Source organism: Mya arenaria, chromosome 5 (genome assembly GCF_026914265.1).
Source record: "Mya arenaria isolate MELC-2E11 chromosome 5, ASM2691426v1".
Taxonomy (NCBI): Eukaryota; Metazoa; Mollusca; class Bivalvia; order Myida; family Myidae; genus Mya; species Mya arenaria.
The window spans coordinates 47,356,213-47,373,091 of NC_069126.1; the positions used below are offsets into that span (position 1 = coordinate 47,356,213).

Sequence of the window (16,879 nt, forward strand, 5' to 3'; positions counted from 1 at the left end):
GGGCCAGAAAACCTTCAATTAATGTGAGCCTTCAACCCTGGAAAACATTGCAAAGATGTAAGCCTTCAGAGCCAGAAAATCTTCTATTAATGTGAGCCTTCAACCCTTGAAATCATTGCAAAGATAAAAGCCTTTAGGGCCAGAAAACCTTCAATTAATGTGAGCCTTCAACCCTAGAAAACATTGCAAAGATGTAAGCCTTCAGGGCCAGAAAACCTTCAAATAATGTGAGCCTTCAACCCTAGAAAACATTGCAAAGATGTAAGCCTTCAAAGCCAGAAAACCTTCTATTAATGTAAGCCTTCAACCCTTGAAAACATTGCAAAGATGTAAGCCTTCAAAGCCAGAAAACCTTCTATTAATGTGAGCCTTCAACCCTAGAAACATTGCAAAGATGTAAGATTTCAGGGCCAGAAAACCTTCTATTAATGTGAGCCTTCAACCCTTGAAAACATTGCAAAGATGTAAGCCTTCAAAGCCAGAAAACCTTCTATTAATGTGAGCCTTAAACCCTAGAAAACATTGCAAAGATGTAAGATTTCAGGGCCAGAAAACCTTCTATTAATGTGAGCCTTCAACCCTAGAAAACATTGCAAAGATGTAAGCCTTCAAAGCCAGAAAACCTTCCAGTAATGTGAGCCTTCAACCCTTGAAAACATTGCAAAGATGTAAGCCTTCAAAGCCAGAAAACCTTCCAGTAATGTGAGCCTTCAACCCTAAAAAACATTGCAAAGATGTAAGCCTTCAGGGCCAGAAAACCTTCAATTAATGTGAGCCTTCAACCCTAGAAAACATTGCAAAGATGTAAGCCTTCAAAGCCAGAAAACCTCCCAGTAATGTGAGCCTTCAACCCTTGAAAACATTGCAAAGATGTAAGCCTTCAAAGCCAGAAAACCTCCCAGTAATGTGAGCCTAACCCTTGAAAACATTGCAAAGATGTAAGCCTTCAGGGCCAAAAAACCTTCAATTAATGTGAGCCTTCAACCCTTGAAAACATTGCAAAGATGTAAGCCTTCAGGGCCAGAAAACCTTCAAAAGATGAGTCTTCATGAAAAGAAAATCTTGCAAAGGTGAAAGCCTCCTGCACGAGAAATGGATGTACTTATTGCACTTTCACATATAAAAATCACCTGAATCAACATTGCTTCACAATCTGAAAACATATGCTACAATTCTGAAATTTCTTTTTACCTTCCTCTCTTTAATCTTGGACATTTCATTTTCAAAGTTTCTCGTTACCATATACCCGACTTTCATTAAAGATTTTTGTATCTTGACCTAACCCGTCAACATTTTTAATGGCCTAATCGTTCAAATGTGTTCTTGACCACTAACTCTTTGACCCTTACTAAACACTAGGAATTTCCCTCTGACCTAGCTTGTGGACTGTCTTATATACCAAACTCTGGGAAATTCCCTCTGACCTAGGTCTTGGGCTTTCTAACTGACCGAGCTCATGTAACTGTCCTCTTGGCCAAAATGTTTGACTTTTCCCTGGATCTAACTCTTTGTTGTTCTATCTATGTCTTCATCTTTGAACTGTTGGTCTGTATTCTTGGTCAAACCCTTCGAATGTCTTCTTGATTAAGCTATTGGACTGTATAATTGACCAAACGCTTGTTATTTATTGCTGACTAAACACTTGGACTGTCTTTTTTACAGTGAAAAAGGTTTCTTACCTAACCCTTGGACATTTTTGTTCAAATGACTTATTGAACAAACTCACTTTCTATACTATACCATTAACATCTTTCTCACTCCTAGCATGTCTTTTAGAAGTCTTTTTTATCATGTTCTTTATGTGGGTAATTCTTATGCTTCAGCTTATAAACCAAGTTGCCAGTTGCATAGAGGTACTATAAAAGACTTCATCAACAAGTTAACACCAAGAAGCCAGAATGTCCCATGGTTTGAAGATATCTGTGGTCCCTTTGTATCTGAACAAAACACACCTGTTCTGTGTATTACCTAGTCTAAATTTGGAACAGAACCTTAAATCACCAATTATGTGTATGATTATAACCTTGTCTTTTCTCTGAACAAAACACAAACACCAATTGTGTGTATGGTTATTACCTTGTCTTTACTCTGAACAAAACACAAACACCAATTCAGTGTACCACCTAGTCTTAATAAAACCTGATCTAAACACCAACACAACAAATGTGTTCCTTTGTTTGGACATGTTACCTGGGTTTGCAATCGGCTGGTCTAAATTCTGAACAAAGATGCCAAGTCAACAACCTCTGTCAAAATACTTAACTGAATACCAACACAAACACCACACACAAATACTGTTACCTGGTATGGATATGTTTAAATTCCTGGCTGATGGTTGTTCTATGTCACCTGGATGTCCATCATGGCTGGCAACAAGTCACCCTGAAAGGAGAAAAATACACATACATTACAGAACTGTTTATACTGTTAGTTGAGTCAATGCAATATGGCAGCAAGTAAGAGACAGAAACACATACATCACAGAGATATTGATAGAGATATTGACTACATGGAAGTATTGACCACATGAATATATTGACCACATGTAGGTATTGACCACATGTAGATATTGACCACATGAAGATATTGACCATATGTATAAATTGACAACATCTAGATATTGCCCGTATGATGGATGTTGACCACATGAAGATATTGACATTGACCACATGAAGGTATCAAACAAATAAAGATATTTACCACATGTAGATATTGACCACATGAATATATTGACCACAAGCAGATATTGACCACATGAAGATATTGACCACATGTATATATTGACCACATGAAGATATTGACAACATGAAGATATTGACCACATGTAGATATTGACCACATGAAGATATTGACCAAATGTAGATATTGACCACATGAAGATATTGGCCAAATGTAGATATTGACCACATGAAGATATTGACCACATGTAGATATTGACCACATGAAGATATTGACCAAATGTAGATATTGACCACATGAAGATATTGACCACATGTAGATATTGACAACATGAAGATATTGACCACATGTAGATATTGACCACATGAAGATATTGACCACATGTAGATATTGACAACATGAAGATATTGACCAAATGTAGATATTGACCACATGAAGATATTGACCACATGTAGATATTGACAACATGAAGATATTGACCACATGTAGATATTGACCACATGAAGATATTGACCAAATGTAGATATTGACCACATGAAGATATTGGCCAAATGTAGATATTGACCACATGGAGATATTGACCACATGTAGATATTGACCACATGTAGATATTGACAACATGAAGATATTGACCAAATGTAGATATTGACCACATGAAGATATTGACCACATGTAGATATTGACAACATGAAGATATTGACCACATGTAGATATTGACCACATGAAGATATTGACCAAATGTAGATATTGACCACATGAAGATATTGGCCAAATGTAGATATTGACCACATGGAGATATTGACCACATGTAGATATTGACCTCATGAATATATTTACCACATGATTTTAAATTGCAAAGATATTGACCAAATCATTTTACATTGCAGATATATTGACCACAGAGTTTTACAATCCAATTGATTTTGAATATACAGTTTGTGGAGCCAAAGTATGGGGACTCTATGCAATATGGTAATGCAGAGATAATAGTAGACATCCACAGATTTTGTGACTTCTCGGCCTGTTTCAATAAGCTCTCTTAGTGATAATCAATCTTACACTGTTTTAGAGTTCTCAGGTACTCCAGTAAAATTACTTATAGAAACTATGCGATAAATCTCCTTATTATTTTAATTAAAACCCTGTTTATGCCCAAATCAAGGTTACGCCTGGAAATTTACAATATAAGCTTTCTACCTGTATTGAAATGGGACCCTCGACTTAATTCCAAACATTGTTACTTTAACCTATTAATTGTACGTAGAACTTTACCCATATATTGTAAAACTTCACTCTATATATATTTTGTAAAACTCAATCCTATACACTGAAGTACTTGACCTCATATATTGTAAAACTTCACTCTATATATATTTTGTAAACTCAACCCTATACACTGAAGTACTTGACCTCATATATTGTAAAACTTCACTCTATATATATTTTGTAAACTCAACCCTATACACTGAAGTACTTTACCCATATATTGTAAAACTTCACTCTATATATATTTTGTAAACTCAACCCTATACACTGAAGTACTTTACATATATATTGTAAAACTTCACTCTATATATATTTTGTAAACTCAACCCTATACACTGAAGTACTTGACCACATATAATGTAAAACTTCACTCTATATATATTTTGTAAAACTCAACCCTATACACTGAAGTACTTGACCTCATATAATGTAAAACTTCACTCTATATATATTTTGTAAAACTCAACCCTATACACTGAAGTACTTTACCCATATATTGTAAAACTTCGCTCTATATATATTTTGTAAAACTCAACCCTATACACTGAAGTACTTGACCTCATATATTGTAAAACTTCGCTCTATATATATTTTGTAAACTCAACCCTTGACCACATATATTGTAAAACTTCACTCTATATATATTTTGTAAAACTCAACCCTATACACTGAAGTACTTGACCTCATATAGTGTAAAACTTTGCTCTATATATATTTTGTAAACTCAACCCTATACACTGAAGTACTTTACCACATATATTGTAAAACTTCACTCTATATATATTTTGTAAAACTCAACCCTATACACTGAAGTACTTTACCACATATATTGTAAAACTTCACTCTATATATATTTTGTAAACTCAACCCTATACACTGAAGTACTTGACCACATATATTGTAAAACTTCACTCTATATATATTTTGTAAAACTCAACCCTATACACTGAAGTACTTGACCTCATATAGTGTAAAACTTCACTCTATATATATTTTGTAAAACTCAACCCTATACACTGAAGTACTTTACCCATATATTGTAAAACTTCACTCTATATATATTTTGTAAAACTCAACCCTATACACTGAAGTACTTGACCTCATATATTGTAAAACTTCGCTCTATATATATTTTGTAAACTCAACCCTATACACTGAAGTACTTGACCTCATATAGTGTAAAACTTCGCTCTATATATATTTTGTAAACTCAACCCTATACACTGAAGTACTTTACCCATATATTGTAAAACTTCACTCTATATATATTTTGTAAAACTCAACCCTATACACTGAAGTACTTGACCTCATATATTGATAAACTTCACTCTATATATATTTTGTAAACTCAACCCTATACTCTGAAGTACTTTACCTCATATAGTGTAAAACTTCACTCTATATTTATTTTGTAAACTCAACCCTATACACTGAAGTACTTTAACCATATATTGTAAAACTTCACTCTATATATATTTTGTAAAACTCAACCCTATACACTGAAGTACTTTACCCATATATTGTAAATCTTCACTCTATATATATTTTGTAAAACTCAACCCTATACACTGAAGTACTTGACCTCATATAATGTAAAACTTCACTCTATCTATATTTTGTAAACTCAACCCTATACACTGAAGTACTTGACCTCATATAATGTAAAACTTCACTCTATATATATTTTGTAAAACTCAACCCTATACACTGAAGTACTTTACCACATATATTGTAAAACTTCACTCTATATATATTTTGTAAAACTCAACCCTATACACTGAAGTACTTGACCTCATATAATGTAAAACTTCACTCTATATATATTTTGTAAACTCAACCCTATACACTGAAGTACTTTACCCATATATTGTAAAACTTCACTCTATATATATTTTGTAAACTCAACCCTATACACTGAAGTACTTGACCTCATATAATGTAAAACTTCACTCTATATATATTTTGTAAACTCAACCCTATACACTGAAGTACTTTACCCATATATTGTAAAACTTCACTCTATATATATTTTGTAAACTCAACCCTATACACTGAAGTACTTGACCTCATATAATGTAAAACTTCACTCTATATATATTTTGTAAACTCAACCCTATACACTGAAGTACTTGACCTCATATAATGTAAAACTTCACTCTATATATATTTTGTAAACTCAACCCTATACACTGAAGTACTCGACCTCATATAATGTAAAACTTCATATATTGTACTTAGAACACATTTATGGGCAGTTTCATTTTGCATTGTAATCATGGAAATATTTATCAGTGGCATCTTGCAAACATAAGTTTTACATACTTGTATCTAGTACTGATATCTGAACATTTGAAACTATAAGACACCATTATCTTCAAAAGAACATCTTAACTGAACAAATATCAGATCATAGTCTTGACTTTTTCATAGTATTTCCCACAGAAAATACATCATGATTTATTTTCGGAATCATTTCCAATGGCCTAATTTGTTAATAAAATCACAACACATATCACAATAAATATCAGTATGTCCAAATAACAAAAAATAATCTGTGTACATTTAAGACAACAAGTGATATGAAGTCAGTATCGATAGTGTTTCTGTTTAGTCTTTCAAACTAGTATCTTCAATAATGCTGTTGTTGTTTTTCAAAGGTATACTTATAACAATTTAACCTGATGAAATTGGGAACACATCATTCTAGCACATATGTACTTTGTATCAGCCATTCACTAACCTCAATGAACTAACCTCGCCACAAATTGCCAATTTTGCCCTCATTGTTCAAGTTATTCGACCCTGTATCAACATAAAACTAGAGCCTGTTTATTTCGGGATGTCAAAGGTAGAATACATTACCATAATATGTAACCTAGGCACCCAGAATGCCATCAATGCCCTTGTGTCTTATCTGTAATTACCGAGCAAAGGGAACTTATAAAGGGAATATGATAAAATAACAGTCTCAAATCCCAGCTCAGATGGATTTGTATAAAACATATGTCAATGATTGTACCTGTATGTTCAAAGGATGTATTATATGAGGCAAATATTGGTTGATTTGAGTGTATTTGACCCATATGTTGAATCCTGTTCTGTTTTCTCACAATGACCTGGGATCTAGTTTTAATACAGGTAAGGCTAAAAATGGTAAATTTCCAAGCATAACCTTGCTTTTGGAGTATGTTGCGTTCCACTAATCAATTGTAAGGACATATATTGCATAGATTCTGCTTGAAACTTTATGTAACTAACAGCAGCAAAATGTTTACAACTAAGATATCATATTGAAAAGGGGACCTTGTCTACAGAACACAAATGATGACTCATTTTTTCTTTATTGCAAGTTAATTACAATTTAAAGGCAAATTTATTTAAATAAGTGTTGAATATCTTTATATAAATTAGCCAAATCTACAGTAAACTTATAAAATGAATTATTATATGACTACAACTATCTTTCCTTGACCAAGATGACTTTGATGTATGGTGGCTGACGTCTGCCATTTTGTTCTGGTATGTACTGTATTTGTGGTATTGGCGCCCTTTGACAGAACGACAAAATACAGGTACCAAAACCTCATAACTTTATTTGATACTCTGACATGTTTGAAAATGTCATATTGGCAATATGCATGGAACAACATCAAATTGAATATGCCAATATGCATGAGTGGATATTTAAAGACGCCGATACAAAAAATGAAGTATTTGTATAAGATGGCAGAAATCAGCCACCATAACCATGGGAACTGAGTAAAGAGTAAATATATGATGAGTTTGATGAATGAGTGCTACTGATAATAAAACACAGGTTACTACATGCATTCTATTCTACATCAGCCAGGACTCGCTGACTTGAACTATATCTGTTAACAATTAACCTATTTACAATATATTACCCAAATGTCATAGAGACTGGTTTAGGAATTTTTATTGCAATAGCACTATTACTCTGAAATACAGTATAGTACTTACTCTTTTCATTTGCGTCACAAATTGATTCAGTTATCCAGTCATGTCAAAAGTCATGTTCATTTAATCTGGGTTCACACTATGACGTTTGGACAGACGTGTATCGAAGTTAGGGCAAACGTCAAGCTCAGCTAGTGAAAGTTATAAAAAGTTTACAAGAGTTGATGATTGCTGGCACAGGCTGTTTTTGTTTTTTTTCTGTGGAAAGTTTGCCTATGCTAGCCCCATGCATTATCTTCACATTCATAGTGTCATTGGCTTCCATTGGACAAGCGTGCAGCTTAGTTCTCCACTGCCAGTGTCTCAGTCAACGTTTGCCAATGGAGTCCAACTTAGGCAAACTCTGTATAAAGTAAACCTCATCATGTGTACCCAGCTTAACCCTTTACTACATGGCTACGCATTTTTACACCACTAACGATAGCGATAGTTACGGATATTTATGCACTCGTTATGTACTATCGTTTAATTTCATCCCTGTTACGTGTTTATTTGCTATAAATGTGTTTTTTTGTGAAGTATAAACATCGATGAATATGAAAGACTAAAAAAAAACAATGTTACTATTTTACGATTTTCATAAAATCGTAAGTAAAGGTCATTGGGGGTCAAAGATGCTTGAAATGTTTACTGCGCAGTTTTGAAGGTAATTTCTGCCTTGTTTTTAGTAAGGAAAATTTCCACAAGATTACAAGTTATAAATAACTACCAATAATATTAAAATATATTATTTATCACGCACGTGACGTCACAACTCATGGTTCAGGATTAGGTAAAAATGTTGGATTGTGGAATAAACAATAAATCCTCTGGCTTCTATAAACAAAGGTCATATATCATTATATGGGATATGTGCCACTTCTGTTAGGCCTAAAAAAAAATTATGTCTGTTTCCTGTAACCCGACCGACCGTAATTTTTTACCGCCGACCGCAATTTTTTTATGCCCCAAAATTCGAAAAGTCAGATTTTTAGCGATCTCTGGCCTATGATGACAACGATAATTTAAATATTTTGGTAGTGTCCGAATCGTTGCATAGTTACAAACATTTCCGGTTTGGCAAGTTGAAACAATGGCAAAAACCTTAATGGCTGTGACATTAAACTGCAGGGCTTTCAATTGACCCGAGCTCCCGGGTTTTGATGCACGGGAATCGTAAATGACCCGAAATCAACGCATCATCCATTTGTAATATGCAACAGTTTTGACACGGGATATTTCGGTGTGAGAGTCGGTATCATCTGAAAGGAGCCTCAATGCATGATCTGAATGTTTGTTTAACCCGCAAGAGCAATTTACACCCGAAGTGACAAGTGATTATCGATCTGGAATCTGATCGGTAACCTTGTCAATTAGCAGCGCTCAAACTCAATGACGTAATATTAACTCCGCCCATTATGCAAATTAACGGATACCTTCCGCTTTTTCGCTAAGTGCAATGGTTTTGAAAAAGAACAATGCTAGGATATATTTTGTTCATTTATTTTAAGTTTTTTTTTTTATTATATCTCCAGTTAATTAAAAAATATTCTTATAAGTTTTTAATGAGTTAACAGAAAAATAAACATTTTTCATACCACATGGTCTAAAAATCACGGAAAACAGGTGCACGCTAACTTCCTGTCAATTTTAATGAAAGTGAAAGGAGAACTACGTAGATCGTTGTTAGTGTTATAGTTTAGTTCTATCACGGACCTGGTTTATAGGTCCATATAACAAAACTGTTATGGTTTTGCCATTTATGAAAAATACGATGTTGCAATACTGGCAATAGGAACGTTAAATGTTTTTGTTTACTTCCGGAAAAAAAGATAAACCTGAAAGTGAAAGTTAAAGTAAGAAAGATGTCGTTGCAACTAAACAATCGCTGGTGCATATTGGAATTTGACAAGGATGCACTGGATTACATAACGAAGATGCATTAACTAAATAATATTTTCGTCAGAGTCAGAACATATTTTACCAAGTTTTGACTCTGGGAATGTTTTGACCCCCGTAGTCCAGTCAAGTCCAGAAAAGGAAAAAAACAACAACAAGGTATTCTATTGAAAGTTACATTGATTATCGTGCTTGAGATTTTTACAGAATGAAGAGTGGATCTAATACAGCAGATCTTTTTAAAACACTGAAAATTGTTAAAAAAATAAGTTGTGGAAACTATTTAAGGTACTGTACGTGTACTAGTTTTGCTGTTTTACTGTTTAAAAAAGAAAATGGTATTACTTTTTATTAGTCAGTCTAAGCTTTTTTAATACTGATTCTAGTCTATTTAAACATATTCCAGTCCAATCTGTTATTTTACACTGTTCGCTGTCGAGTCAGCAGGTAAGGTTTAAGTGTCCAAGCAGTGAACAGCGTAGACCATGGGTCTACACTGGTCCCAAAGATCTGTACAATTCTGACAGCCTCTAAGAGTTAAATGGTTTAGTCATTGATTCTAGTAATTTATCAATCGAAGTATTGATTTATATAAAATTATGTTTTGTGGAGATTCTTGCCTGTTCTTGTTGTAACAGCATTTTATTTTATAATAGTTGTCATGTACATTTAATTGTAATACAACTTGATATTATTACACAGTCTATCTTAAAATAGTCTGTGCAATAATATCATGTTTTATTATTAGAAAATGTATGCATTTTGAAAGTTTTGTTTAAAACATTTGCCAAAAATAAATTGTCTAAATGTTCTTTGATTCACTCTTTCACTGGGTTATATTTGCAAAGTCTAAAGATGAACTGCTTCCCTGGTGAACATACTGACAATGCTCAAAATTGCACATAATGTTGCCACCGCTGGGAGTCGAACCCATGGCTTGCCCTTCAACAGGATGCATTCTACAACTGAAATACATGTACCATGGCTAAAAATAACTGATAAACAATGCTGTTTCTTTGTCAAGCGTCACCTCTATATAGATGTGAAAAAATCACTTAGTCTTGATTTATTACAATGATGATGTATTTTATGTTTTGATGGCTGTCAAGCTAGCAGTTTTAGCTTATAAGTGGAAGAAAGATTGAATCTATATATCACACTGAATTCTTATTAAAATAATTCACCTGAAATAAACTTGAATATTGGATCATTCTGACATTAAAAAAAAAAAAAAAAAAAAAAAAAAAAAAATCCCTACCGACCGACCCATCTTTTTTTCAGCATGTTACAGGAAACAGACATTTTTTTTTTTTAGGCCTTACACTAATCTGGTCATATAAATGTGCATCTCCTTCAAGAAGTTGAAAGTAAGAACAAACATGTCATGAAATGATGACTTCCCCGATTGTAAAAAAACAGGACATGACCGAATTTTTCATAGAACTGCCGTTGATTAATGTGTTTTCAAATACACAAGAACGCAAATTAGAACTCATTATTGCGCTCGTTGACATATGTGGATTTTTTTTTACTGAATAATGGCATTTATTTGTTTGTGATTGGCAGGTTTTGATACGAGTGATGATGGCTTTGATTACCATGTTCAGATGGCAAACAGACCACATAATAAAATTTGTATCACTGGAGTTGTATTTAAATTCTCTACAAACTTTACATTAATTACTAATTGATTAAACTAAAAGAAATACTAGGAAATAAGTTTGTAATGCATGAGGGTCAATTTTCTGAATAACCACCTATGAAAAAGGGGTATTGATATGTACTGATAAGCCATACAGTGGCTGGCCTAATATGGCTTGGTTTGACATGAGGTAAAGGGTTAAATTAAGCAATAAGAATGGGTGAAAGTTAAGAATTTGAAAAAAAATTGCTGGGGGCAAGCGTGACGCTATGGCCCCTAGTAGCATCACCTGGCAATTGTTTGACAATTTCAGGACAAAGGCTCTGATAATCTATGCTCCAGCAGGTTAAAAATAATCCACAAAAAATCAGCAAATTCATTTTGTGTAAGGAGATATTTGAATTACAGACATTGCTCAAATTCTTGTCAAGAAATGATAAAACTAAAATTATGTTAAATACATGTTGCAAGTTGTAAAGCTTTCTGCCATTTAATTTTGAAGGAGATGATCTCCCAATCAAAAAGTGCAATATGCCACACAACAAACTTCTACCTTTTTGAGCCAATGCAAACATTTTAAACCTTTTTAAATCTAATTTAATCCAAACAGCCACTGCAAATTTGTTTTTTGCAGGCTGTTCAACCTCCTTAGCATTGTGCCCTCTGGGAAGAAGCACTATGACTTATATTGTTTACAATTTGTCATCCGTCTTTGCAGTACGTCGAAAAAATTTGACAAAAATATTCGGTTATTTAGGTTAATGAGCCACCAGTTCAAGGAATTGGTCGAAGAACAGCAAAGAAATATAATCATTGTAAAAGAAACAAACGACTATTTCTGACTACCTTTGACTTGTATCTGAGTGTTGTGCAGAGATCAAGGACTACTCAATCGTCTGTGACACATGCTTTCTATTTTTAGAATTAAATTGGGGACCGATGAAAGCCGAAAGTAAGACTCAGATACCTCTATCCCCCCCATCCTCTACGGATTTATATGATTTGGAAAAAGGACCTCTATGAAGGCCAAAAATACAAATTTCTGTCATAATAAGGAAAAAATTCACCAACGGAAATAGAGTACGTTAAATGAGTATTCAATTCAATCTTTTTATACACATTATACAAATTGGCAGCAGAAGTACATCAACAAGTAGACTTTGTAATAAATTATAAATATTTACATGCACAGATGCAATCAGTCAAGTCCAAGTGCAAGGCAATGACTTTTATGTGCTTTCAAGATTTGGGGACGTGCTTTTAGCACCGTTTCCCATTAAAACATCCAAGTTTCCTGCGTATGACGGAGTAAAGCTCATAATTTGCAACAAAACAATATGTGCCAAGACTTAATTAATGATTGTTTATGACCAGTTGCTTCAATATTAATAACAATTGTTTTTATATACTGCTGTATTGCTTCACTGGTTAAGATGCAGAGTGTTGAGGAGATATAAATATCAAATACAATTCTAGAGTGACTATGAAGATGACATCATAATGAGAGCAAGGCTGTGTGTGGGTGGAGACTGGGAACTGTCTCTGCACCAGCAAGGCTGTGTGTGGGTGGAGATTGGGAACTGTCTCTGCACCAGCAAGGCTGTGTTGGTGGAGACTCGGAACTGTCTCTGCACCAGCAAGGCTGTGTGTGGGTGGAGATTGGGTACCATCTACGCACCAGTATTAGCAGAAAAGAATCTTGTTGGATGATTCCTCTATTGTTATGGTGTCCTGTTATGTTTTGAGCATGTCAAGGAAAGTCAGGTGAAACGCTATCCCCCTCTTCAGTCTTGCTGCTATTGGTCAGACCTCCTTAAATCCCTACTAACAGGATTAAGCTTAGTGCTCTTTTTTTGGTTTTGGTATAAATTTTAAATCTTCTTTTAAAAAGGATATAATCTTTAAAGAAAGTTTACTAAAGATATTTAATATCCTTTTTTTTCTAAAAAAATGAGGCCATGAATAGAAGTGTTCTCATATTTTCTGTTTGTACTTCTTGATAAAAAAAAAGAAGAGCCAAAAATGAATATTTTTCGCAACAAGAACTGAAGACCAGTTTTATCATAGTGTTAATACCAGATTATGAACTGATTAATAATGGATATATCCACAAAAAGACATTGCTCCTCTGTTAAGCAAATTTTCCCTAACACCATTCCCGGCAAATGACCGTTGCCCATAGCCAGGACAGACCTGATTTAATTAGTATCTGCAATAGGGAATAATCAACGATGGTAATGAAATGTATGCTAAGCCTTCACACTCACTGATAATTGCCTTATTAACAGTTAATACAACACAAAATTGAGTGTTCATGTTATATGAACTACCATAGAAATCTGACTTTCCGATATGCCCCAAATGTTTTGTACTTTTTCTTCATTTTTTTTCTTTCTGGAGTATATTTTGTATATAAAAGGGAGGTAATTCACTAAATGTTTCAATTAGAATGCACAGAGTTGTTGGTATTGTCAAGGGTGCAGCTTAAGACATGTGTTATCAGTTACAAAAGTGAAAGAAAATGATTGACCAAATTTGCAACACCGGTGAAAATGTTGAGAACACAAAAGGGGCAAATTCCCTTGACTCTGTTGCCAGACCCTGTTTCAATAAAATCATAAGTATCATCCATGGCTGCTCGTGTCAGATATGTTTATCCCAACCTGAGCTTTGGGTGTTTCACGGAAACAAGGTTTACCAAGTTTCCACATCAAACACCCTGCCGGAGGGTTGGGGTGATCCTTACATGAGCAGCCATGGAAGATGCTTTTTCTTCCACCTCAATGAAAGGAAATAAAGTTAAATTGTCTTTTTTTCGCTGTAGTGAAAATAATTTGCATCTAGATTTGTGATAATTTGTGATAGTCATAGATATGTGTGCAGTGATTCAAAATATGGAAATAGGCAAAATGTTTTTTAATAGTTCCGAGGAGATGGCAGCATTATTTCTTGAATGCCACATGAAATTTATTTTGGTGTCATTGAAGCGAGAAATGATTTATTTAGATTTTAAATATTGTCACAGGACACAGTTTCCATGGTGCTACAGATGACAGTCTTTAATAAGGGAGGTCATGGCGTGATGACTTTGAAAAGAAGTTCCACATGGGTATTTTTTGTTATCTTTGCCCTTGGGCAAGTAAGGATTTCCAGCATGGCAAAATATTTGGATCTACTTATTTGGAGTGGGAGAAATCTCCGTCTTGAACCTTACACTGCTCAAGAGTGTTAGAGTAAACTTACTGGCAGAATCTTTACCACAAATGTTCTTATTACATTTTTATTGAAACGCAGTTTGTTTAAGTCTCAAGGCATTGCGACAGTTTTTTGCGACATGTTGTAAAATGTTGACGAAAATATTTGGGTAATTCTGCAAATGAGCACCCAGTTCACATGATCCTCATTACTGAAGTGGTTGAAGAGCACCCAAAAAATATAGGTCACTGTTAATTCCTGTATTTATAAATGAATAAATATCCTTAACTAATGGGAGAAAACTATATGATTGAATATTCTCAAAAGCATGGGAGAGAACTATGGTTCTATCAGCATCATTTGTTACCTAAGGTTACCTACCTTTGATGTGCACACGGACTACGTTTCAAAAGCAAACTGGTACCCAAATTCAACAAAAATGACTATGGGTCACTGTCATGAAATTGATGGAACTTTTCAAATCAAATGTAGCTCACCTGGAACAATGATAATATACTTGCTAAAATAAAAGAAATAAAAAAAACCCAATATACTCTTTATAGAAACTTAATATTTTAAGCTGGAGAAATAAAAAGGTTTTAATGTGTGCCAAAAAAATATCAGGCATTAATAACCCTCTTGGAATAAGGAGAAAACCAAAGTTACAGAACTTGTGACACATGTAATAATGCGTGGCATTTTGCTTTGGGTAAGTATAATGTAAGTTTGTTATACAATTATGGCCTACCTTATTTATTGGACGCCATTTACACCAATGCTCTGTCAATAACCTTGGAATAACGGACAAACAAAACAATCACCACAGTCGTTGACATGTGACACAAGGGGCATTATTATTGAGTGATTAGTATGGCCAGAAATGTCATCATCACCACAGAAGTGCTGTAGTGTCATCCATTTGCTCATGTTGCCAAAATCAATAGCAACTAAATCACAGGGGAACCTCAAGTCTGCCCAAATCGGAACAGCTGCCCAAATCGGAACAGATTTATATACTATTCAGGGAAGTTTTAAATTTCTTAACAATGAGAACTAAAGCTTGCATGTCACAGTGTTTTTATTCAATACTTCATGGTTGTTTTCTTGCTGAACTTCTATATTGATCTCCTTCTTTCCAGGATAATAGACAATTCTTATCATGCATGAAATCACACAAAAGTATGACAGAGATGAACTGATGCCTTTATTTAACTGCTTCTTACTTTGATGCAACTCTTTAATTGACAAGCAACCTTGGCATTGTTGTCAACAGCTTCTGATGCTTGACAGCTGCGTCGCAAGTTTGAGCAGTACTCCCATTGTTGTCAACAGCTTCTGATGCTTGACAGCTGCGTCGCAAGTTTGAGCAGTACTCCCATTCTTGTCAACAGCTTCTGATGCTTGACAACTGCGTCGCAAGTTTGAGGAGTACTCCCATTGTTGTCAACAGCTTCTGATGCTTGACAGCTGCGTCGCAAGTTTCAGCAGTACTCCCATTGTTGTCAACAGCTTCTGATGCTTGACAACTGCGTCGCAAGTTTGAGGAGTACTCCCATTGTTGTCAACAGCTTCTGATGCTTGACAGCTGCGTCGCAAGTTTGAGCAGTACTCCCATTGTTGTCAACAGCTTCTGATGCTTGACAACTGCGTCGCAAGTTTGAGCAGTACTCCCATTGTTGTCAACAGCTTCTGATGCTTGACAGCTGTGTTGCAAGTTTGAGCAGTACTCCCATTGTTGTCAACAGCTTCTGATGCTTGACAGCTGCGTTGCAAGTTTGAGCAGTACTCCATTGTTGTCAACAGCTTCAGATGCTTGACAGCTGTGTTGCAAGTTTGAGCAGTACTCCCATTGTTGTCAACAGCTTCTGATGCTTGACAGCTGTGTTGCAAGTTTGAGCAGTACTCCATTGTTGTCAACAGCTTCAGATGCTTGACAGCTGTGTTGCAAGTTTGAGCAGTACTCCCATTGTTGTCAACAGCTTTTGATGCTTGACAGCTGTGTCACAAGTTTGAGCAGTACTTCCATTGTTGTCAACAGCTTCTGATGCTTGACAGCTGTGTTGCAAGTTTGAGCAGTACTCCATTGTTGTCAACAGCTTCAGATGCTTGACAGCTGTGTTGCAAGTTTGAGCAGTACTCCCATTGTTGTCAACAGCTTTTGATGCTTGACAGCTGTGTCACAAGTTTGAGCAGTACTTCCATTGTTGTCAACAGCTTCTGATGCTTGACAGCTGTGTTGCA

The 16,879-nt window shown here is 34.8% G+C and overlaps 1 protein-coding gene across 21 annotated transcripts in view; it reads right to left on the minus strand.

Annotated features, from left to right (window-relative positions):
• Nucleotides 1–16,879, minus strand: part of LOC128236078 (poly(rC)-binding protein 3-like) — a 123,655-nt gene that overhangs the window by 56,752 nt on the left and 50,024 nt on the right. For all 21 annotated transcript variants that reach the window (XM_052950928.1, XM_052950925.1, XM_052950926.1 and 18 more), the window contains exon 3: nt 2,302–2,382. The gene's annotated coding sequence lies outside the window, so the exon portion shown is untranslated. The remainder of the gene's footprint in view (nt 1–2,301; nt 2,383–16,879) is intronic.